The sequence below is a fragment of the Lutra lutra genome, chromosome 18 (genome assembly GCF_902655055.1).
Source record: "Lutra lutra chromosome 18, mLutLut1.2, whole genome shotgun sequence".
NCBI classification, from domain to species: Eukaryota; Metazoa; Chordata; class Mammalia; order Carnivora; family Mustelidae; genus Lutra; species Lutra lutra.
In genome coordinates, this window is record NC_062295.1 from 15,656,125 (window position 1) to 15,679,757 (window position 23,633).

Consider the following 23,633-nt stretch of genomic DNA (forward strand, 5'->3'; position numbering starts at 1 on the left):
ATTATATGTTAATAAGAAAAAAAAGCTATTGTTCTCCTATTTTAGCAGTGCTAGAATGGTTCCTATTTAAAAGAAATTTACATAATAATAAAGTGGTGGTTTGTAGAGCACTGATTTTCAGCTGCCTTGGGCCTAAAGGAGTTGAGGAAACATTGTGTGAGTCCTAGGGAGACACTGTTTAGGAAGTTCAGCTCAGAACAGGGCCCAGTAGAGAGGATAACATGGGGTTTGTCTAGTCTCCTGGGCCTCTGGCGCTGCCCATATGCTTGGCTGTCCCCACCCAGCACATCTGGAGCTGCCAGCTCTCTGGGTGTTGTCCTGCATCCCCCAGAGGAGAAGCTGGTGAAAGTCTTCTCTTAAAATGCTCTCATTCCTGGAGGTCCCAGGAGATGCCATGAGAGTCCGATTGGATTGTTTCCCTCTGGGCTTCATCATATAAAGCTGAAACTAGTGGGTAGGAGGGTCACAAAAGAGAAGTGACAGATCTACTCTGTTCAAATGTCTCGGCCAATTAGGGATGATTTTGAGACCATGCAGTCTTCTCACACTAATACTGGAGGATATTCCAGCCCAGAAGACATATTTGATTACAACTGTATCATGCTCATATCATTCAGTTCCAATGTTGCTCTTTTTCTTTTCTTTTTCTTTACTCCCGTTTCATTGATAGAGGTACTTCTCAATTTCTAAACATACGTGAATTTCTAGTTAGCTTTTAATCAGTGATTTCTAGCACATTATGTTACCACAACATGCTCTGTTGTTGTCTGTGATTTCATGCGTCTGAAAAAAAAATTGAAATTTCCCTTATGGCCAAAGCAAATCGGGAGCATTTTTGTAACGGTCTCCTATGTGCCTAAAATCTGTGTGTCCTCCACAGTGGATATGGATATGGACAGATGTATGAAGACAGCTGTGGGATTCAGATGGTTTGCCATCAAGATCGATATCTTGTGGATGTTCTGTCTGCATTGAGTTGCTGGGAGAGGGCTGGAACCTCCTACTCTGGTTGTGTATTTCACTGTTGTTGCAGTTTGGTCCTCCTTTGCTTTCTAGATTGTTCAGCCCCTGGCTCTCGGATGGGAGTTTGGAAAGGAAGGAGAGTGTGCCCAGAAGAGGGAACAGGGACCTGGGTTGGAGGGAGCAAACAAGAAGGATGGTCAAAGTTCCAGAGAGGACCTGTCGTTGGGATGGCACGTGGTGGGGTATCAGGTGGGAAAGGGCTTTGTACCAACGAGGTCACCTGTGGCATCCATGTTGAGCTACTAGGGGCAAAGGCAGCTGATTGGTGGAGAGATTAGAAAGGTTCTAGGTTGCTAAGGAAACGTTCAAACCCGGGAAGGCTTGGTGGAAGATGGATTCTCCACACCAACTGCTCCTGAGAGTTCACTTTACCTGCTAATGTGTCCTGCTGACCTCATCCTTTACTAACCTGCTGACCTCCTAACCTTTCTGAACCGTGCTCCTTCCTCTCAAGTACTTATTCTCACTCTGACACTGTCCCTGACCCCTTCTTCTCCTGACCAACACTTCCCCATCCTACCCTCTATTTCCTCCCTATTCCCATCCCTAATTACCACCCTGTCCCCTCCCCACCCTTCCCTAGCCCCCCCACCCCTCCCTCCCCTGCCCCCCAACCATCTCCACCCCCTCCCTGGGGCCACAGTGCCCCTTAAAAGGATGAGAACATGATGCTGCAAAGGCTGCTCTTCTGGTTCCTCTTGCTCCTGTGTCCCAGTTCCCAAACCCAAATGTGAGTAAACATGACACTTCAGTGGTGTCTTCCTCCTTCTTTTTTTTTTTTTTTTTTTTTTGGATATTATTTATTTGAGCAATAGAGAAAAAGGGTACAGGTGTAGGGGGAAGAGCAGAGAGGGTGGGAAAGAGAGAATCCCAAACCAGCTGTGCAGTGAGCCCAGAGCCCAAAGAGGGGCTCTATCTCAGGACCATGAGATCATGACTTGATCCAAACCAAGACTTGGTCACTTAACTGACTGAACTACTTGGGTGCCCATGAAAAAGTAAAACCTGTACCCCCAGGAGAGAGAGTCAGACAACAGTTAGGGAACACCCCTGGAAATAAGTAGACTTCTTTAGATCTGCTTGCACCAGATTATGAAAGAGGGGTCTGGAAGTGTCAGTAGTCAGGAAGGACCCTTGTATTGAGGCAGACTCATCCCACATGATGACCTCTAGTCAAAATAGACTTCATTCTGTTTCATTTGTGTCTTCAGAAGAGGGAATGTCTTGGTCATCTTGATTGGAATTATTCCCCTCTACCTAGGCTACATCTCATGGATCAGTTCACCTTTCTCACCCTACCCCATCTCTGAACTCTTGCCTAAATGAACTGGTCTTTCATTTCCCACCTCCACCTGCTCATGGCCACTGTCTGAGAACCTGGTGTTTTTTGCCTCACTGGCTGTCATCTAGTTATGAGTCAGCTACTTCTAACAGCATCCAGACAGCTGCCAGATGTACTGAGTGCCCACAACTGGGCATGTTTTACATTCCTGACAGGACGGCCTCTGTCTTTTGTGCATTTGATACCCATGATCAACCTTGTGCTGACAGCTACTGCTCTCTTTCAGACAGTGGCTATTCAAAGACAGTGTACTTTTCCCACCAGCACACATTTTCCTGACCTCAGCTGTGAGGGCTGAAGAGGAAAATGTTATAGATTTCAGGATCTCCTTTCTAGAGAGGTGTGTTTGCACAAAATTCAAGCTTGGTGTGAATTAGTATAAATTGCATTTAGTATCTTTCACCCTGTACTACTTTAAATGTAGTTTTTGTAAAATGATGTGTTCTTTGCCTTGGTGTTCATATCCAGGAATTTCGTATTCTTTTAGAATTCCTGGGCACCTGGGTGGTTCAGGCAGTTAAGTGTCTGCCTTAGGCTTGGGTCATGATCCTAGGGTCCTGGGATTGAGCCCTGGTTGGGTTCCCTGCTCAGCTGGCAGTCTGCTGCTCAGTCTCCCTCTGCCCTTCACCCTCTCTCTTTCAAATAAATAAATACATTCTTTAATATTTTCTCTCTTTAAAAAGTTAAATTTTATAGTAGTTATTGCCTGATTTAATTATAGTACTGAGAAATAGGAACATGAATTCCTTCCATTGGCTTTTTGGAGATACTAAACCTCACAGATATCCTTAAAACATACATGATCACCTGATTATGCAAATCCTTATGTACTTCAGAAATCTGACATTTTGGACTGTGATTCAGAAGCAAAGTGAACATTGAAAGAAAACATCAATGATTTCAGAAACTAAGCAATAACTCTAATTTATTTTTATTGGAAAATCACACATCATATTAATGAGCAGCCTGCTGTCTCTCTCACTTATGTCCTAATCTATAAATATCTGTCCATATAACATGCTCATTTGTACCTCTAGTACATTATATTCATGCTTTCTCTCATTCTTCCAAAATTTTGGGTGTAGTTTTGGAAATGTTCCAAAAGAGTTTTTCCAGGTCTTTCATGGATGTACAATAGAAGTTTAAGTTTAAGACGTTTAAGTTTACATTGACTTATCTTGTGTATTTTATGTTGGCTTATAAATTCTCAAGTTCTGTTAGCTATAGAAAAAAATTTGCAATGTGCTTGTAGGTAAAGTAAGATCTCTTAAGATTTGTCTATTAGATTTTGCCTACAGCTTCAGTGTGTTATAATGTATATGTGATCACAACATCTTTTCAAAGAATACTGTTTATTGATATTGGACATAGGTAAGCAACAAGGAAACCATCACCATGGTAAGATGATAAACACACTCATCACTCCCCAAAGTTTGCCCCAGCTCCTTGGTCATCCCTCTGTGCTCCTTCTCCTCCAGGAGGAGGTAGTTGAGAGAAGTATGCTTACCTCCTGGAGGCTGGTTGAGGGTTTGTAAAGTTGATTCTATGTGACAGATACACAGTAAATGTCTTTGAGATTCCTCATTGTCTCAAATGGTATTTCAGCTTGTCCTTTCCTTGCCTGACCATTTCTGTCTTGGCCCCGATGTGATTAAAGTTCTGTGGAAGTTTCTCATTTTAACTGCCTCCTTGGGAACCTGTGCCTTTCTAATTTACTTCTGGAGAACCGTCCTCACTGTAAGTATACTAATGTACCTTCTATACTTTCACTCATAAATAAGCAGAAAATTTTATAGTCACTGGACATTTTTATGTCCATTCAGTACTACAAATTTCCCTCTGATATGTCAATTTTGATTATCACCTAGATTGATGTAGTTTTAAATTTCTATTGAAATGCCTTCTTGATCCATATGTTTTTTTTTTTTTTTAAGTTCAAGCATGATTGACAAACAGTGTAATGTGAGTTTTCACCCATCCCTCCACCCATCTGCCCTCCCACCCTTGTCTTCTTTAGAAGTGTGCTGTTGAATCTCCATTTTTTGGTCGTTCTCCAGGTATCTTTCTGTTCTCTATCTCTAGTTTGAGTCATCTGTGGTCTGAGAGCATAATTCCTGGGATTTCGATTCCTTTGTTGGTTCACATGTGTTGTATGGCCCCGAATAAGGCCTCTCTTGATGACTGTTCCATGTGAGCTTGAGAAGAAGTCTATACCTAATCGTTGAATCAAGTATTCTGCCGATGTTAGTGGATGCAGTGGATGGGTGATGCTGGTCAGTTCACCTGTGTTCTCATGGAATTTCTGTATCTCTGGGTCTGTCAATGACTGATAAGAGGGTTTTGAATTCTCCAGCTGTAGGAATGGATTCATCTGTTCCCATCAGCAATATTTTCAGTTTCTGCTTCATGTGCTCTGATACTCTGTTGTTGATGCATGCACATTAGAAATTGTTGTGTCTTTTTGGAGAATTGACCCCTTCATCATTGAAATACTGCCCCTCATTATTCCTGACGGCTTTCCTTACTCTATGGTGTGTTTTGAAGGATCCTTTCACTGGCAACAGGTTTCTAGTCCGATGTTTCTTTAAACACTGTAAACATTTCATCCTTCTTGATGGCATGGTTTCTGAAAAGAAGTGTGATGTCATTCTTATCCTTCTTCCTCTGGAGTAAGGTGTTACTGCCCCCCACCTTCCCCCACCCACTCCCAACCCCTGCTCCAGATTTCCAGAATTGTTTGTCTTTAATGATCTGTAGCTAAATATTCTAGATTAGGCATCATTGGTGTTTTCTGTTTGTTGTTTGTGTGCTTGTTTTGGTATTTATCCTGCTTTCATTGTTTTGATTTTCCTGGATCTTGATTTGGTAACTCCATTAATTTCAGAAAATCCTCTGTCATTGCTTCAAATATCTCTCCATCCATTCTCCTATAGGAATAGGTATTCCTGTTATGTGTGTGTGACACATTTTGTAATGACCTACCAATCTTGGATTTTCTGTGCTGTCTTTGTCATTTTTGTTTTTGTGTTTCTTCTTTGGAAATTTCTACTGGACATTCTTTACTGTCAATGATTCTTTCCTCTGGTTTATTTTGAGTCTCTTCATGAAGCCAGCACAAGCATTCTTGAGTTCTGTAATGGTGTTGTTGTCTAGAATCATGTTACAATCTTAGAGTTTCATATCTCTGCCCACATTTACCATCTCTTCTTCCTCTTGTGCACTTTTCCCTGAGACCCAGTATCATACATGGAGGGGACTTTAAAGTCCCAGCCCGCTAACCCCATCACCTCTGCCACAGGTAGTGTGATTCTCATGCTTGCTGTTACGGTTTTAACTTGTATTCCTTGTAGGGTTGTGTTGAAAGCTAGATACTGTGTCCTGGTAAAGGAACTGAGGTAGGTGGGTGTTAGGGTGAGGTTTTCTGCTCCTCTGGCTCAGGGTTAGACTGAGGTACTCGCCAGTGAGACAGGGAGGAGATGGCACTGGAGCTGAGTATTTCCCTCACCTCTGTGGCTTAACCTTTGGGAAACCCCAAGTTAGACTCTGGTGACATAGTTTCACTTGAGGGCAGACCTTTCTAAGAAGAAAGAACTCTTTTGAGTTTCTTTCTACGTGGGAATATTCCTCCCTCCCTGCCAATAGAGAAAACTTCCCTTCAAAGAGAAAAGAAAAATATTATGTACTTGGTGGAGCAATCTACTTTTACACTTCCCTTGCCTATGGGGTTGGTGACAAGGGCCAGGGGAGCTCAGAGGTTCCTAATCAACATGTGAAATTAAAGGAATAACCATGGCTTTCTTTTTTTTTTTTTTTTAAAGATTTTATTATTTATTTGTCATAGAGAGAGAAGCGAGACTGAGCACAGGCAGACAGACTGGCAGGCAGAGGCAGAGGGAGAAGCAGGCTCCCTGCCAAGCAAGGAGCCCGATGTGGGACTCGATCCCAGGATGCTGGGATCATGACCTGAGCCAAAGGCAGCTGCTTAACCAACTGAGCCACCCAGGCGTCCCATAACCATGGCTTTCTAATTGCCCTCCACTGATGCACTCTCCCCAACAACATATTACGACTGGTTCGTTGATAGCATGGTGATATTCCAATATCCTGGCAAGATTTGGGAGTTGGCCTCAGCCTCTCATCATCCTGTAAAACTTTTGAATGGGGAAATATATTAATGGTGTCAAAATGAGGTGTTGCCGAAATGTTATTGAGCTTTAATAACATTAGGGTGACTCGAGTCCGAATTGCCTGGCTCCCCTTTTTGGAAACATCCGCTGTCTTTTCTATTGTGGCTGATGCTTCATCCCTCATCACGGGCCACTCTTTTTCTCATCGGATGGCTTTTACTTCTTTTTGATGACACTCCATTTGAAACAGTCTGGGAAACTTCATAGCATAACTGTGTGAATTCAGCAAACAGCCAGCTCTTTGTAAGTTTCAGGAAAGCTTTCTAGACAAGGAAAGAGGCATATCTTTGACACAGCTTTTGCTCCCTTGCCTGTCTGCCTTCCTTCTTTCCTCCTTCCATTTTCTTTCTTTCTTTCAGGATTTTAAAATAGTCCCAGGTTCTGTACTTCAGTGCAGATACTGGGTTGCAAAAAAGTTAAGGAAATATGCTAAGTGAAATAAGTCCAGTAGAGAAAGTCACTTATCATATGGTTTCACTTATTTGTGGAACATAAGGAATAGCATGGAGGATATTATGAGCAGGAAGAGAAAAATGAATTAGGGGGGCAGAATCAGAGGGGGGAGATGAAACATGAGAGACTATGGACTCTGGGAAGCAAACTGAGGGTTTTAGAGGGAAGGGGTGTGGGGAGATGGGTGAGCCTGGTGATGGGTATTAAGGAGGGAACGTATTGCATGGAGCACTGTGTGTTATAGGCAAACAGTAAGTCCTGGAACACTGCATCAAAAGCTAATGAGAGAGACACAGGACCAGAGCATGGGGACACAGATCTCGGAATGTCCAGCACAGGGGACCTTCCTAAAGGAAAGCACAGGAAGCATTCACAAAGGAAACGGACCACGTTCACCAAGAAACAACCGGCTGATTTGGAATCCTTTTTTAGCAAGAACCCCTACCCCGCTCCCAAACTTCAGAAAGAAATGGCCTGGAAACTGGAGATCCATCCCACTGTACTGCAGAGCAAAATTCGGGAAAGCCAAACAGCAATTAGCTGGAGTAGAAGTCAAGATCAGCTCTTCCAAGGGACCCATGGATGCCCCTCCAGGTTTCCCCCATGGTGCCTACCAAGCTTCCCTGGTTTATACAGATCACCTAATACCTTCCTTCCAACTCAGCATATGCTCCAATCTGAAGGTTCTCCCAGACCATTCTGTTGGCCACAAAATAGTCCATTTTGGGCGCTGCCAAGCCCCTAACATCTACTCCCTTTGTCCCATTATGGAATCTCAAATTCTTCCCAGAAGCTTCACTGCTAGTTCTCTTGGTTCTTCATCTCCACAAAGAACTTAATGAGTGAAGCCAGACACAAAAGGCCACACATCCTGTAATGATTTGCAACGATTCCCGTCTGAAAGCTTTGAGATCCATGCAACATGGATGCATCCCAGAAACACGCCCCATGAAAGACAAAAAAGACACACAAGCACCCTTAGGATAGAATTGAATGGAAAGAGGCACTCAACATACTGACAATGAAGGGAATGTTTTGTGTTGTAATTAGGATGGCAGGAATCTGCACTAAATTCATCCGAAGACAGAGAACGGCAATACTCTATTACATACACCACAAAAAGCAACCATGGGGCAGGCTGAAGGATCAGCCATGGTGGTAATCATTTTGCAATCTATAAATCTATCAAATCAACACACTGTACACCTTATACTTGTGTCTCAGTAACGCTGGGGACAATGATTAAATTCTATCTCAATAAATATATACAATGAAAAAAAAACTAATGACAAACTATGATTACTAACATAAAAAAAGCTAGGGAAATGGTGTAATAATGAATATTTTGTAATGTCTGCATGATCCCTTGTCAAAATTGAATAGGTTGAAAATTCATTGAATAGAATGTGAATAGATTTGGGGGTCAAAAAGAAGTCATACACACTTGTGCTTTTTTTTTTTTTAAAGATTTTATTTATTTATTTGACAGAGCGAGATCACAAGTAGACAAGAGAGGCAGGCAGAGAGAGAGAGGGAAGCAGGCTCCCTGCTGAGCAGAGAGCCAGATGCGGGGCTCGATCCCAGGACCCTGAGATCATGACCTGAGCTGAAGGCAGCGGCTTAACCCACTGAGCCACCCAGGCACCCCACACTTGTGCTCTTTATCAGAAATGGATTGTGAACTATGATGACTTAATCAGGAAATTCTAATTTTGTCTTCTTTTTTGATCCTGTGAATTCATTCTGCTAAGCAAATGATTATTGTAATATTTTTGGATTACAATTTTGGTATTTATGTGTACTATAGATTTTTACTCATAATACATTTTGACATCCAGCTTATCCTTGTTTCTTCCTCTCTGAGGTAAAGCCTCGACAATATGAAGGTAAGATTTTCGGCTTCAGTTTTCTTTGCCAAAAATTTTTGCCTGGGTGGCCGCCAGGCACTTAAGAAACCGTCAAATATCGTTGTCATTGTCATCGCTGTGAGTGCGGCAGTGCTGGTGAGGAGAGGTCTCAGAGCATGAGAGCACTCACAGTGGGCCAGGAGAAGAGAAGTTTGCACTTTGAGGAAAGATGAGAGAATTATTTTTTTAAGAGATTGTTTATTCATTTGACAGAGAGAGTGAGAGAGAGAGCACAAGCAGTCAGGGTGGCAGTCAGAGAGGGAGAAGCAGGCTCCCCACTAAGCAGAGAGCTGGATGTGGGATGCCATCCCAGGACCCAGGATCCTAACCCCAGCAGAAGACAGACCCTCAACCAACTGAACCACCAGGTGCCCCAAGATGAGAGAATTCAGTGGCTCTTAGAGGAGTCTGTGTTCTAGACCTTACATGTGTTATCCAGCTATGATCAGGCTCCTCTTGAGTGTTGTTTTCCTGTAAGGGTGAAGGGTAACATTCTCCTGCTGTGATGAAAAAAGCTTGTCTTCTCAGGTGTGTGCATTATCCAGGCCCTCCACAGACTCTGTGTAACGTGGAGATTGTCCCCAAGTGTGTTTATAGCAATGATCTTGTCCTCCAGGGCCCCCAGCCTGGGGTTCATTTAAGGCAATCTCTGAGTAGCAGAAAGTCTCTGAAGGCCTGTGAGTTGTCACTCACCTGACATCTTGAGCTTTCTTTGTGTGGAATTCCAAGTAGGACCTGGAAGTGGACGTGGCACTGAGCAGACCAAAAGATAGTTTTGCTCATTTTGGGTTGTTTGCAGGGACCTGTTTTGTATCTGAATTATTGGAGGAGAGAAATGTTAGTTGATAGGATGCTTGATTTTTCTGTCACAGCTCTGTCACATCAGCATTTGCAGGGATTGAATTTTCCAAGAATGGTACTTACAGATGGGAGAAAAATGAGAAGACATTTGATTGAGTTTCTCTATTTTTGAAAAACATTTTAAGTAGGAGTCTCACTGATATAGAAAGTCTTAGGTATCATATGTGGCTACAACTTGCTTTCTTCAGGCACAATGGGAATGCTAGCAAGTTAGTGACACCCAAGTGTCAGAGAATGTGTCTCTGGTGCTAACACACCGGGGTTATTCAATGTCACTGGTTTTGCTAATTATCTTAAAATTATTTTTTCTCCTTTCAGTTACTTTAGACCAAATAAAGAAGAAGATTGATGACTTTAAAAAGGAAAACAGGAATCTTGAAAAAAAATTAGCTAGTTGGGAGGAGAAGGTATGTGTGCCCTTTCAAATATTTTTTGTGATTTCATTTTGGTTACTTCCCCCTCTGGTAGTTCATTCTATTGATCTATTTTGTGCGATCCAGGAGCGGTTCTTGAGTAAGAGAAGCTTCACAAATATAGAGCACTGCCTCTCTCTTTGTAAAAGGAGTCACACATTGTTAGATCGTTTTCTCTAATATGATGCTATTTTTGAATTCTGATTCCTTTTTCATATGTTTTATAGATCAGGGAAGCAAAGAAGCAAGCTGAAACGAAGAGAGAACATAAGGTTTCCCTTGCTGAAGTACATAAATTGAAAGTAAGAATACCTTCTTTGCCTGAATTGTGTTCTAACAACAGAAATAAAAGTAATGAATTATTAGGCAACCCACAGAATGGGAGAAGATATTTGCAAATGACAGTACAGACAAAAGGTTGATATCCAGGATCTATAAAGAACTCCTCAAACTCAACACACACAAAACAGACAATCATATTTAAAAATGGGCAGAAGATATGAACAGACACTTCTCCAATGAAGACATACAAATGGCTATCAGACACATGAAAAAATGTTCATCATCACTAGCCATCAGGGAGATTCAAATTAAAACCACATTGAGGTACCACCTTACACCACTTAGAATGGCCAAAATTAGCAAGACAGAAAACAACATGTGTTGGAGGGGATGTGGAGAAAGGGGAACCCTCTTCCACTGTTGGTGGGAATGCAAGTTGGTGCAGCCACTTTGGAGAACAGTGTGGAAATTCCTCAAGAAATTAAAAATAGAGCTTCTCTATGACCCTGCAATTGCACTACTGGGTATTTACCCCAAAGATACAGATGTAGTGAAAAGAAGGGCCATCTGTACCCCAATGTTTATAGCAGCAATGGTCATGGTCGCCAAACCATGGAAAGAATCAAGATGCCCTTCAACGGATGAATGGATAAGGAAGATGTGGTCCATATATACTATGGAGTAGTAAGCCTCCATCAGAAAGGATGAATACCCAACTTTTGTATCAACATGGACGGGACTGGAAGAGATTATGCTGAGTGAAATAAGTCAAGCAGAGAGAGTCAATTATCATATGGTTTCACTTATTTGTGGAGCATAGCAAATAGCATGGAGGACAAGAGGAGTTAGAGAGGAGAAGGGAGTTGAGGGAAATTGGAAAGGGAGGTGAACCATGAGAGACTATGGACTCTGAAAAACAATCTGAGGGTTTTGAAGGGACGGGGGGTGGGAGGTTAGGGGAGCCAGGTGGTGAGTATTGGAGAGGGCATGGATTGCATGGAGCACTGGGTATGGTGCAAAAACAATGAATACTGTTTGCTGAAAATAAATTATAAAAATTTTTAAAAAGTAATGAATTATTATTATTATTATCATTATTATTTCTAAGATTGATTGATTGAGAGAAGGAAAGAGTGAGGGCAGGGGGTATGAAGGAGAGAGAGAGAATCCCAAGCAGACACCGTGCTGAGTGTGTAGCATGATGCAGGGATCAATCCATGACCCTGAGATCAGGACTTGAGGCAAACGAAAGCAGGAGTCAGACACTCCACAGACTGGGCCACACAGGTGCCACCCAAGTGCCCCAAGGAATGAATCATTGTTACTCATTCCATATATATATATATATATATATATATATATATATATATTTCAATATATTTTCTTGAAGGAGAACATCAAGAAGGTGGAAGAGATTAATGAAAATGTGAAGGACACCCTTCATCGTAAACAGGCTCTCCTACAAGCTGAGAGAGAAAAGAATATCAAGAACATGGACATGGTAAGAGTTCGGTGTTAGTTGTCCTATAATGTGGCTCTGCAGGCTTCTTTTAGAACAGTTCATTGGGTGAGGTGAGTGCAGTGTACTCATGTGCTGTTTATGCAGTAGAGAGTGGGAGTCTGGGAACTGCAACTCCTACTGTACAGTGAGCTGTGATTTCACTTAGGACCACTACGATGAGATTTGCCACTTCAAGGTCTAGGAAGTATGGTTTATTTCACAGCTGGGTAATCACATCATTCAGTGCTGCTCTCCAAGTTATGTAGAGAATCCCACAAAATAGTGAGCGATGAAGGGTGATAGCAAGCCCAATTGTATAGTAGAAGATTTTTTTTTTATGTCTTTTCCACTAACAAAGCTATTTGTGTGTTTTTAAACATGAACTAGTTTCCTTACTTTCTCCTTATTCTATTTATGCCTCAAGGGCTTTCTTTGTTGCCCTCCATGATCCTGTCCTGTTGGGTGACCTCAAATGTCTTTTCTCAAATCTGTCTTAAAGGTCCAAGATGAATAGGGAGATCAAGAGCTGAGAGCCTTGACATCCAAAAAGCAAGAACTGAAAGGTACGTTGTTTGAGGGGAAGAAATCTCCATATGGTGGCAATGAGTTTGCATCAGGCAGGGAAAGAATGCCTTCCTGCCTTCACGGTCTTGCCCTTCTCCTTTCCCCATCAAAACCAAGTTCTCAGGTCATGGCACAAACACTCAAAAGGCAACTCATCCTTTACAGAAAGTAAAAAGTTCCTGGAAGACCAGTGTAATGCCCTGACTTCTCAGAAAACAGCTAAAGAAGCAGAATTGAACTGCTGAAAAAGAAAATGGATGTGGTGGTGGAGTTCACTGAAAGACAAAACTGACTGCAGAAGGGTAAGCTATTGCTGTGTTGTCATAGATACTGCTGTATGAATTTACCTGGCGGCGAGTCTAGATAACTGTATTTAGAACTTCTGGAATTGGATCTTAGAGTACTTTTGCCAAATGCATTCTGTAGAATCGTGCCTGCCCTTCCTATCTTGATTTGTGTAACCTGCATTTTCCTTTCTGTTCTAAGGACTTGCCACACGTTGTTGTGTGATTCATTGGGGTAGAAGGGGGAAGGTACCAGCCAGCATTAATCACTTTGATACCTGGATCCCCTCTGGGTCAGTCTACACTGTCCTTTCAGTTTCACTCTCATCACATGCTCTTAAAAGTCCTGCATTAGGTCCATGTCTTGTGCAGCATGAGACTTGGGCCCAGAATGTGGAGAGAAAAATGGAATTCTCTTCCTGCAGAAACAAGGAAAGTTTCTTTGTGGAAAGTGGGCTGGGGCTCCAGCAATACTGGGTCCCTTCATCTGGTGTACAACTGAGATCATTCGCTGTAGCCCAATCGCTAAGAAGGCCAGGGTATTTCCTGTCCACCTGATTTTCTTTTTCTTTTCTTTTCTTTCTTTTTTTTTTTTAAGATTTTATATTTATCTATTTGACAGAGAGAGACACAGCAAGAGAGAGAACACAAGCAGGGGGAGTGGGAGAGGGAGAAGCAGGCTTCCCGCCCAACAGGGAGTCCAATGTGTGGCTCAATCCCAGGACCTGGGATCATGACTTGAACCAAATACTTTTAAGCAGATACTTAATGACTGAGCCACCCTGGTGCCCCTCCACATGATTTTCTAGGTGTAACTCTCCCGGATCCCAACCAAAGCCCACAGTTTCACTAAGATTCATCTTTGCTGGCTGGACCAGGACTTGCTTGTTGCATTCCAACCTGTCCCCAAAAGGTTGCTTGTTCATTTACTTTGTATTCACTCGCCTGTTCCAGAATTCACTGATGTGTCCTGGGGAGACTGGCTCCCACTGCTAGGCTGGCTTTCTCCTAGGCTTCCTCCTTCTCCATCTGGTTTTCTTGTTTGTTCATGTGGTCTTTAGAAATTGGGTGCATTCACTCAGAAGTCTGCTCTCTTGTCCAGTGTTTCCTTTTGTTTCTCAGGAGGAGATCAGGACGTTGGAGTACCTCATTCATGTTGAAGAGCAAAACTGTTCCCTGTCTTCCCTGGAGACTCAGCTTTGTGTTATTCCTTCCCACTCCGGGGGTAGGGGCCACTCTCTCTCACAGGCACCTGGGTTCTGTTCATTGGTAAGTTCTTCTTGGGGCAGGTCCACTGTCCTGACCACCTTTCTCTGTTCAACACCATATCCCTGAGCCACACATTGATTGCCACTCCAGAAGACATTTGCTTAAAGATACTTGAGAGACCAGAAACAGATGCTCATGTCCTTCTCTTTCTAGAGCTTTTGTCTCAGTTTCTAAGAGTCTTTCTGCCTGTGGTTCCTGACAAGTGTCCTGTTGAAACCTTGTGAGTCAACACCATGAACAAGAGTCTGAGGGCAGCCCAGCAAACCAACCTTTTTAACATTGCCGTTTACTGCCTTCACTATCCATGAACTTGGTCTTGCTTAAGGAGGTTGAGTCAATGGAGTTGACAGTTTTCCATCTGAAGTCTGTTCCCTGGAGATAACACCGTGAGTATGTGACAGTTCACAGGGATTATTTGAGACATATTTTTGGCACTAAGATTGGCCTTTTCCTACACCAGGATCTTTCACAAGGGGCCAGGGTTTGTACTTCTAAAGCCTAGAGTTGTGTGGGAGTGAGTTTCCATGCCAGTGAAGCCATATTCTGGAAGGTTCCTTTGGGCTGACTGACTGTGTCGGGCACAGCCTTGGTGTGAGGATCAGGGCTCCCCACGGAGTTTTGAGACTAGTGATGGGCACCTGCTTTATCCTAAGAGTGTAGCTGGTCAGGCTTGGCTTTTCACTTTGATTTGAAATGAACCTTCACCATCTTAAATCAAAGACCAACTCTGAGAGGGCACAAAGTGCAATGTTATTTGGTGACATGGTGAATGAATTGAAGTAGAGAAGTATGAAGACAGTCCCGATGGCAGGGAACTTGGCAGCAGCCAGAGTTGGATTGTTCTTTAACCCTAAATGGGGCCTTCATTCATTTCCCTGTTGTGTTGTCGGTCTGTACTTTTAGCGGGGACATTGCAACATAGGCCATCAAGTGTGCTGGGAGGATAAAAGGCAGAAATTTGGCACCTTGGCTACTGGACAATGTATATACCTTTCCCATCTTAGGAAGCTAGAAGAGACACTTTATGAACTGAATGTAACCAAGAATGAGCTTTCAGCTCTAGAAGAAAATCTGAAAGTAACCAAAGAAGAAATGGACAAGTATAGGTAAGTTCAGACACTACATACTAGTGGCTCCTGAAAAACCTGTTCCCTTTGGATTTTTAATCTTTGTACATTTTTAGGACTCAATTAAGTAATATACACAAAAATTCAGAGGATGTATCCAGAGAGAATTAACAGACACAGAAAGATAATGAACTAAAAAATTATGTTACTATACACGTCCTGATCCCCAGCGTTGGCCTCTGTGGAAACTGGCTCCACACCAGTGCCCTTGGGGTGGTGTCAGTTGTCCTAATCTTGAGGAAAGCAGTTTGTGCTGGGATGAATCCTACCCATAAACATGGTAGTGCCATCTGACGGCACTGGTCTTTGTAACCCTGGGAACCATGGCAAGGATAGAAGTTAAAGGAGAGTAGAGCTTCATGACAAAAGACACTTGTCCTGAGATTAACTGAGAGAAGGACTGAAAATGGGTAAGGAAATTATGTCAATTCTGAACCTGCATGCGAAGAAAAATGATTAAGGAAAGCTGTAACAATAGCTTTGATCCTACAGTCCGATTATAATCAGGTGAAAGTGTTTCCTGTGTCAGAATCAATTGTATGAGGGGACAGATAAGAGGAGGATGGCCACATGGGCAGATGATTGAAAATCACAGCCAGTGTTGGGTTTTGTGTGATGAAAACAATTGTCCCTCACAGACAGCAAGTGGAAGAAATGCAAGATCAGCAGCAAGAGGCTGAGCTCACCTACAATCACAAGGTAACCTGAGTTGTGTCCAACACACTGACTCCTTGGCGCCCCCTGCAGGTGATGGCAGTGGCCCTTAGAACCCTGAACATGGGCTTTTGGTGTGTTGGCTTTTTTCAGATGGCAGTTCAGGAGAGGAATGCTGTGGCTAATGGGTAAGTGTTTTCCTTTTCCTCGTCTTCGTTTGGGGCACAGTCCGGCACAACTGAAGGTGGGTGTGTTTTTCTCCCGCAGATGAAGGCTTGGGATTGGGAGAGGATAGTGCAGCAGAGCAGGGAGAACGCCTACCTGAAACACAGGTGTGAGAGTTTGACGTGCATTTTTACGGTGTTTGGAGGGGTGACGGCTATGCTGTTTAGTGCCTAGGAGAGGACGTGGTGTTGTAATTCTTAGAGATGTCCATTCTTTTTCTGTGTTCAAGACTGCGCATGATGGAAGGGGAGATGCTGCGTGTGGGATCCATGTGGCACAGACCGATGCCGGGAAGGCCTGAGTTGCTGAAGCCTCTGTGGCAAGGTAGGGAGCACGATGTGAAATGCAGCAGCCTGATTTCTGCTGTGAAACCACACGGGGTCCTTCCCCTTCCTGTGGGTGATCGCTGTGTGCCCTGGAGAGAATCACAAGTACTAAGGACTGCAGGTTGTCTGAAGGGGTGACAGGAGGGTGCTTCCCTCATATGCCCCAAGGCAGCAGGACACTTGCCCCTGTGACAGGTGGAGCTCACGCCCCTCCACACCTTCCCCCCTTCCACCCCCTTCTGAAGAGCTGAATCTGAGAAGCTGGGAGCCGAGCTCCCTTCCCACTTTGATCCAGGGGTCAAGCCTTGGCAAAAAAAAAAAAAAAAAAAAAAAAAGACTATTTGTGAAAAAGGGCATTTATTTACTCATTATGGAGGTTCCTATATTTTTGTTTTATTTGTAAGCTATAGGACCATATTCATCAGTGAAATATATTTTACTCCTCTCCTGTTATCAGTGCAATGCCATAGCTTTATTGCTCAATCTGCCTATGTTTTCTTTGTTTGTGACTATACAACTGTCAAAGTCCACTTCTTCCCTGAAATGTTTACTCATTGGCCAGTCACGCATGCTAGGTCTCATCTGTAGGCTGGACAAATAAACCATCCTTTGTGGCCTGAGAAGAGAACGTGGGCTGTTCATGTTGGGGGTTTGTGGATGTCATCCACCCAAGGCTATTCTCACTTAGATGTTTAATCTATGAAGAAAAAGTGATTTGCCTGATGTGTGATGAGCACCCCAATTTTAGTGATTTCCAGCCAGTTGTACCCCAACCTGTCCACACATGATGGATTACTTATGGAAACACTGGAAGCAGGGTCCTGGAGTGTCTCCCGCAAGAGTCAGGTGACTGGTGTCTCTCTTAGCAAAGGAGTCACTTGAGTCACGTGGGAAATCCTTGGATAAGGGACCCGAGTGTGGGAAAGAGTGCAAGATGGGAGAGGAAGGCATGGAGGGCATGCAAACCACAATAAACCTGTGACCTTTGATCCAGCACCTAGACCGGTTCCCAGGATGAACAGCAGCACTGGCCCTCAAAAGGACCCAGAGATGGCTACAGTAAGTGCTGTGGGTGTTTTTAGTTGTGTCCGTTTCTGAAATGTATTGCAGTGTGGACAGCACCCTGTCCGGGCCTTGTGGTGTTGCGTGTGTCCTGCGATCATCCCTTTCAGAGTGCACGCCATTCACCCAGGAGCCTCTGGGCTGCTCCGTTAGAGATCCTCAATTTCCTGCTTCCTCCCAAAGCTATAGATGCTTAGAGACACGTGACAGTAGGATGCTCACCTCGTGCGTGTGTGTGTGTGTGTGTGTGTGTGTGTGCGCACATGTGTGTAAATAACTCAAGGAGGATGATGTCTCACTCCACAGTGAAGTCAGCTAGTCCGGCTGACTTTGTGGTTTGCTTTCCTGCGGGAGCAGGAGCATTTTTGGTTTTCAGGTCAGGAGACTAACCTGGGAGGATGTCTGCAGAGGTCCTCACAGATGGACAAATGGGAAAAGCCAGGACTGCCTCACACTTGTGCCACGTGCTTTGGGCAGCTTGAGCGTTGGTGGAGAAGGTGAGTTGTGACCTCCTGTGCTTTCCAATTGTGCGGGCAAAGACATGAGCTGGAATCCCTCCAGTTGGCCCCTGGGTGAGATGATGGTGAACGCTGCCAGGTGTGTCGTAGAAAACGCCCCCTGGAGCAGGAGCCCTGAAGAGGGAATCCCAGTGACTCCCAGCAGGGACCACACCTCACACGTGTTTCAGTTGTGCTCCCGTGAGCGGGGTCTGGTGGCTGTGCCAGCTCATATCTTCTCTCCCAACCCATCCTGGTAGTGTCACACATGCTCTCTAGACACACTGGTTTGCATTTGGGGATGTTCAATCAGCCCCTCAGTGGGCCGACACTTTTCCAGTGCCCCTGTCAGACCACAAGTCCTTAATTCCTCAAGGGTCTTTGTCCATGGACAGAAACTGTAGAGAGTAGAGGACCCTTTGTCAGGAGGCAAGGCAGCATGAGGAGAGTCGGGGACTTACAAGCAAATGATTCCCTTCAAGTGGCTCAGAAACTTTGTGGAGAAAAGGCATTCAGTTTCGTCCCATTCTCTCTATTACTGACCTAACCAAAATCTTCTCTGGGGGCTGAGGAGGGAAGACGAAGTGTTGTCCTGGATGCCGATGCCCCCGTGTCTGGAATGTGCTGCTTTACTAGTTTTCAGTGATCCTTTTTCATCTTTAAGACACCACTTCTTGGGGCGCCTGGGTGGCTCAGTGGGTTAAAGCCTCTGCCTTCAGCTCAGGTCATGATCCCAGGGATTGAGCCCCGCGTCAGGCTCTCTGCTCAGTAGGGAGCCTGCTTCCCCCTCCCTCTCTCTCTGCCTGCCTCTCTGCGTACTTGTGATCTCTGTCAACTAAATAAATAAAATCTTAAAAAAAAAAAAAAGACACCACTTCTTGCTGGCGAATGTGGGCAGACATGGGCAGTGATGTTTGGTGACAGGCTATTCCTGTAACAGCCATTGCCCTCTCCCCCCTCTTTATACTGGCACCAGCTGGGAGGGGTATGTAAGTTTTGTAGCATGATGCAGCTCTCCTGGAACGTGGCGTTGGAGAAGGAGCCGGGTGCTGAGAGCTCTTTGTTTTGGTTTGTTTTCTTGGTGTTGCAACTTTTGTCTGTTTTACTAAAATATTTTGTCTGTTCTGCAGGTCAGTACTGGTGTGAGAGTGTTTCCTCAGTGGCCAGGGCCCCTCCGTATGCCCTACCACAGGGGGCAGAATATACCAGGCTTTCCTCCTCCTCCTCCACACTGGGGGACATGGGGGCCTCAGCCACACCTCGTTCCTCCACCACATGGTGAGATGATCTGAATTGATGTGAGTCATAAAGCATATTCATAGTTTAGCCACTTCTGTTGGTGGAGAGGATGGAGAGGAGGTGCCAAAAGGCTTTGCAATGCAAAGATAAGCCCAAGGGAGGACATAGTAACATTCCTCCACTTTGTGTGGACGTCCATCTCATGGACTGTCTGGTTCACCACACAGAACTGGGCAGCATGTATCTGCCATGGAGAAGAAAGGTAACATTTTGCAGAGGACAGACATAGAAGCATTGCCCAGGTGTACTGCACAGACATGATGTTTTGGGCTCTGGGCTGGATGAAGCACAACCTTCACATCACTCTTATGTGTGGAGGCCCCAGTTGTCCAGCATTATAGATTAGTTCTGGAAACAACTGTTCCTGGGCAGAGTGGCCATATCTGCAAGGGTGAGGGACTGTTCCCTCCATTATCCACAATGGTCAGGGGAGTCCTGTGAGAAACAGGAAGGACCCTTCAGAGGGAGAGCATGGAATAGGCTGGGGCAGGGGGAGTGGGTTGGCTTGAATCCTGTGTGGTCATCGCCAGTCTGAATCCATATCCGTCCCTTCTAGGGCTTCCTTCCCATTCAGAAGCCTGTGGAGCTCAAGGGGACAATAGCAGCACCGTGCCCAAGAAGGTCCTAGAAGAGAACCAAGTAAGTACAGGGGTGTTTTCAGTTGTACCCATTTCTGGAGTCCTGTTCCTCTCTGGGCAGCACAGTGTCCTGACCTGTGTGTGTTGGGTATATCCTGGGGTCCATGTGTGGTGTTGTTTCCCAAAGTGGCAAGTCTTCGTGCAGAGCTTACAGGCGTCTCTGTTTCCAGATCATCACCTTGCAGTTGTGTCAGTGGAGCAAACACAGAGTTTGTGCTCAGGGCTTGACATTCAAGGCGAAACCGGGCTGGGGGCGCTTTTAAGATTCTGAAGTTCCTCAGGACACACATGTGTGTGCTGGCTATTTGCACACACTGAGCACGGGCAGGTGCCATTTTTGGGAAGGAAGTGTCTCTGTTGCACAATGGCAGACATCTGTCTCTTACCGTCGTGCATGTCTAGCATCTGCCTTTGTTGTTCTGGGAGGGATGAAACACCTCTCAATTCATCTGCGGCGTGTAGGGTTTGAACTGTCATTTCATTAGTTGTATAAACGCCTGACACAGGGCTGTGGTCCCTTCATGGATCATTAGGGTGGGGGTCTGCCCTTGTCCTTTGCAGTCTGGAAACTTGTGGGAAACGCTCTTGTCCAGTCAGGGAGGTGAGAACGAGAAACAGTGGCAGATGCTGGAGGCAGGTGTAGAGGGTTCATTGAAATGTTGCTCAGTCACTTCCAGGGGGAGAAGCTTCTGTCTTTTCTATGGCATGAGTCAGATACAGATGCTGGAGCATCCTCCACAAGGACCAGTGGTGCTGCCCTCTGGCCTCTCATGTCATGGCGGAGTGAATGCTGCTAAGGACATGGTAACTTTCTTCTGGTTGGTCTGTAGATACAATTGATGGACCTTGTCTTCCAGTCATACTGAGAGGGTTGGCAGGTCCCTTGTGGTGGCAGGGAGCTGCCCTTCTCCGAAAGCTGGGCACAGCAGGTGTGCGCATGCACATGGTACAGAGACGATGCTCTGCGCTCTGGGGAGGGGGGGGATGAGGCCTGCTCTTAACGTGAGGAATTGAGGGTGTGTGTCTGAGAGAAGGGAGGGACTCAATGATGAAAGGACACAGACGATGTGTTCCATATAAGGGAAGAACAAGAGATGTATCCAGAAGGAAGGGAGGGAGCCCCAATCACACAGAAACTGGAGGTTGTGGATGCTGAGAAGGCTGGAGGTGCTCAGGGAGAGGCTGGTCTTCTCTCAGGAGGGTGAGGCCGTTCCTGGCAGGCCAGCAGCTTGAGAGTGAGTGTGAGGACACCGTGCGGTCCATACCAACACACAGATAACAACCTGGCAGCATGTGTTCACGCACACAGTGTGGATCACGCCATTTGTCTCAGAATGTCGTTTTTGCCGTGAAGCCATTCACTCAGTCTATGAAGAACATTGTTTCCCTGAATTTCTGAAGGTTCTGAACCATGTGAAAGACTGTTATGGAGATTTGGGAAATTTAACAGGTCTCTGGGGATTCTTGTCTGGCTGAGTTTATGTTCCCCAGTGAGAAAAACTGAACACGGGACTGAGGTCAGCAGACGGGCTGCTTTGGCCTCAACCAGAGTCAGACTGTTAGTAGGGGAGTCAGGGTTGACCAGGAGCCACCCTAGCGGCTCTGTCTCTGTCTCAAAAAGAAAAAAAATAGTAATAATTGGCAAAGGACTTGGGCTCTGTCCATTCATTGTTCTCACTGTTTAAATGAAAATAGCTCCATGCCCATGAGCTTCCAAAAAATGTTCATTTAAGTCCACAAAATACACTAAGAGGGTAACACCTCAGCCCAGATAGTGGCAATTCTCATTTGAAAGACAAGGCAAAGAGTCCCCCTTTTTCTATTAACTTTCAGGTCCTAGCCACAATGAAGTAAAAGATAGTTAAGAGAATGGGTACAATCAGAGATGTATATGTGAGATGTGAAGACAATTATTTTCTATTACGTATAGACTCACAGAGGCGGCCACACACGCAAGTGTTCATCCAAGGCCTCAGATACACTATGGGAGGCAAAGAGCATTTGGGAAAACATAAGGTCCCAGTGTACTAACCCAAATCCTTTTGCCTTACAGGCTAATCATTTTGTAGTCTGAAGACTTCCTTGACCTCCAGCAGCCAGGATCCAATGAGTTTCTATTTAGTAAAGATATGAATGTTTTCTGCCTGATGGTCTGAATGCTTTCCATGCCCATCCTTTCCCCTGTGCTTTGTCTCTCCTGGTATCCCCCCAATAAACCATTCACAGTTCTATCTCTGTGTCAGCGTCTGCCTTCAGGAGGACCTACAGTCCCTCTCCTTTGAGTGCACAGGGTGAAGCCTTCAGACACGGATAATACCCTGGCAGCAGTGGTTGTGATGGAGCATAGAGCAAGATTACCCTTCGTGGTACCTCTACTGCAAGGGACCCCAGAAATCCTTCTGGGGAGGGGGCCCAGCTTGAATTTAGATCCGCTGGTGTTTGTATTAACTCTGGTGACAGATCCTCTTGAGCACATGACACCTGCTAGTTTGGAGGGGGGTAGTGATCAGCAAGACAGGTGCCTGTCCCCAGGCAGTGGTCTGCTGGGACAGTGAGCAGAGAATGAAGTGTCTGGAGAGGCCCTGAGAGCCTGGTGAAGAGGCCCTGCATTGATCCAGGTTTTGTGCAGTGGTTTCACCTTACCAGCTGCCCCCCAACCACAGGGGGGCCTTGAGGGGAGCTGATGGTGGCAGTGTTCTTGGTAAGACCCATGATACCCCACAATCCTCCCACAGTTTCCCTGTTGAGCGATGGGCAGGGCAGAGCTCACTGACAGGAGATCCATCCCTTCCTCAGCAGTAAGAGGAGTTGGGTGTATGCTTCTGTCACCTTTTAGGCCCTTTTTGCCAATCCCTTCTGCCACAGAGCTGCTGGATCCTGAAAAGCCCTCCTTCTTCCCAGGTCATGGATGCAGCCATCCTCCAGCAGCTTTGGGGTCATGGCTGGGCCACCAAAGTATCGAGTTCAGTCTGTCCACATGCTGCCCAGGAGCAGCTGGTAACTGCACTGTGGCAGTCAAGGTTGCCTGAGCAGCCTTTGTAAATGGGATTGTCACGCCCTGTGACAGGTCAGGAGAGAGGGGTAGTCAGGAGAGGTGGTTCCCTGTGGTGTCCCTGGACAGAGCTGCACAGAGCGGGAGTCCTGAGGGCCTGTGGAGTGATAAAGAGACTGTCAGGGTGAGACACTGAGTGAGTGGTGGGGGGATTGGGCCAGTGCTAGCAAGGGAGAGAAAGTAAGGAGACAGGGTAGAGAGAAGCAGAGACAAAGAAGAATTTCAAGGATGAAAAGAGGTTGCTGGCCTAGGTGTGTGGAGGTGGAGAATGGACTGTGGTGGAGGAGGTCTAGGTAGGGGCTCTGAGCTCTCACCTAACCAGATGGTTCCTGGGACATGAATATTGGCTATATGGTTCCTGCTCTTTATCCTCCCTAGGTACTTATCCATTTTTTCTTTAAAAACAAAACAAAACAAAAACAAAAAACTGCTCTTCTGTTTAAGGTGGTTAGAATTGACCTTTGTTGTTTGCAAGTATAAACTTGACTGATAAACCCACATATCCATAATGTCTTTTAGAATGAGCAAATCATCAAACTAGAGTCACAACCATACCTTCCACCATCTTGGATAGATCTCCTGTTGTTTGCTTCTTTTGCAGTCCAATGATATCAGCTAGAAAATTAGATGATGGTGGTGGCAAGTGGAATTTCTGTAAGTACATACC

General features: G+C 45.1%; 1 pseudogene; it reads left to right on the forward strand.

The window, feature by feature from the left end:
- The first annotated feature begins 1 nt into the window (after position 1).
- LOC125090838 (transport and Golgi organization protein 1 homolog) lies at positions 2 to 22,255 on the forward strand (annotated as a pseudogene).
- Positions 22,256 to 23,633: the final 1,378 nt, after the last annotated feature.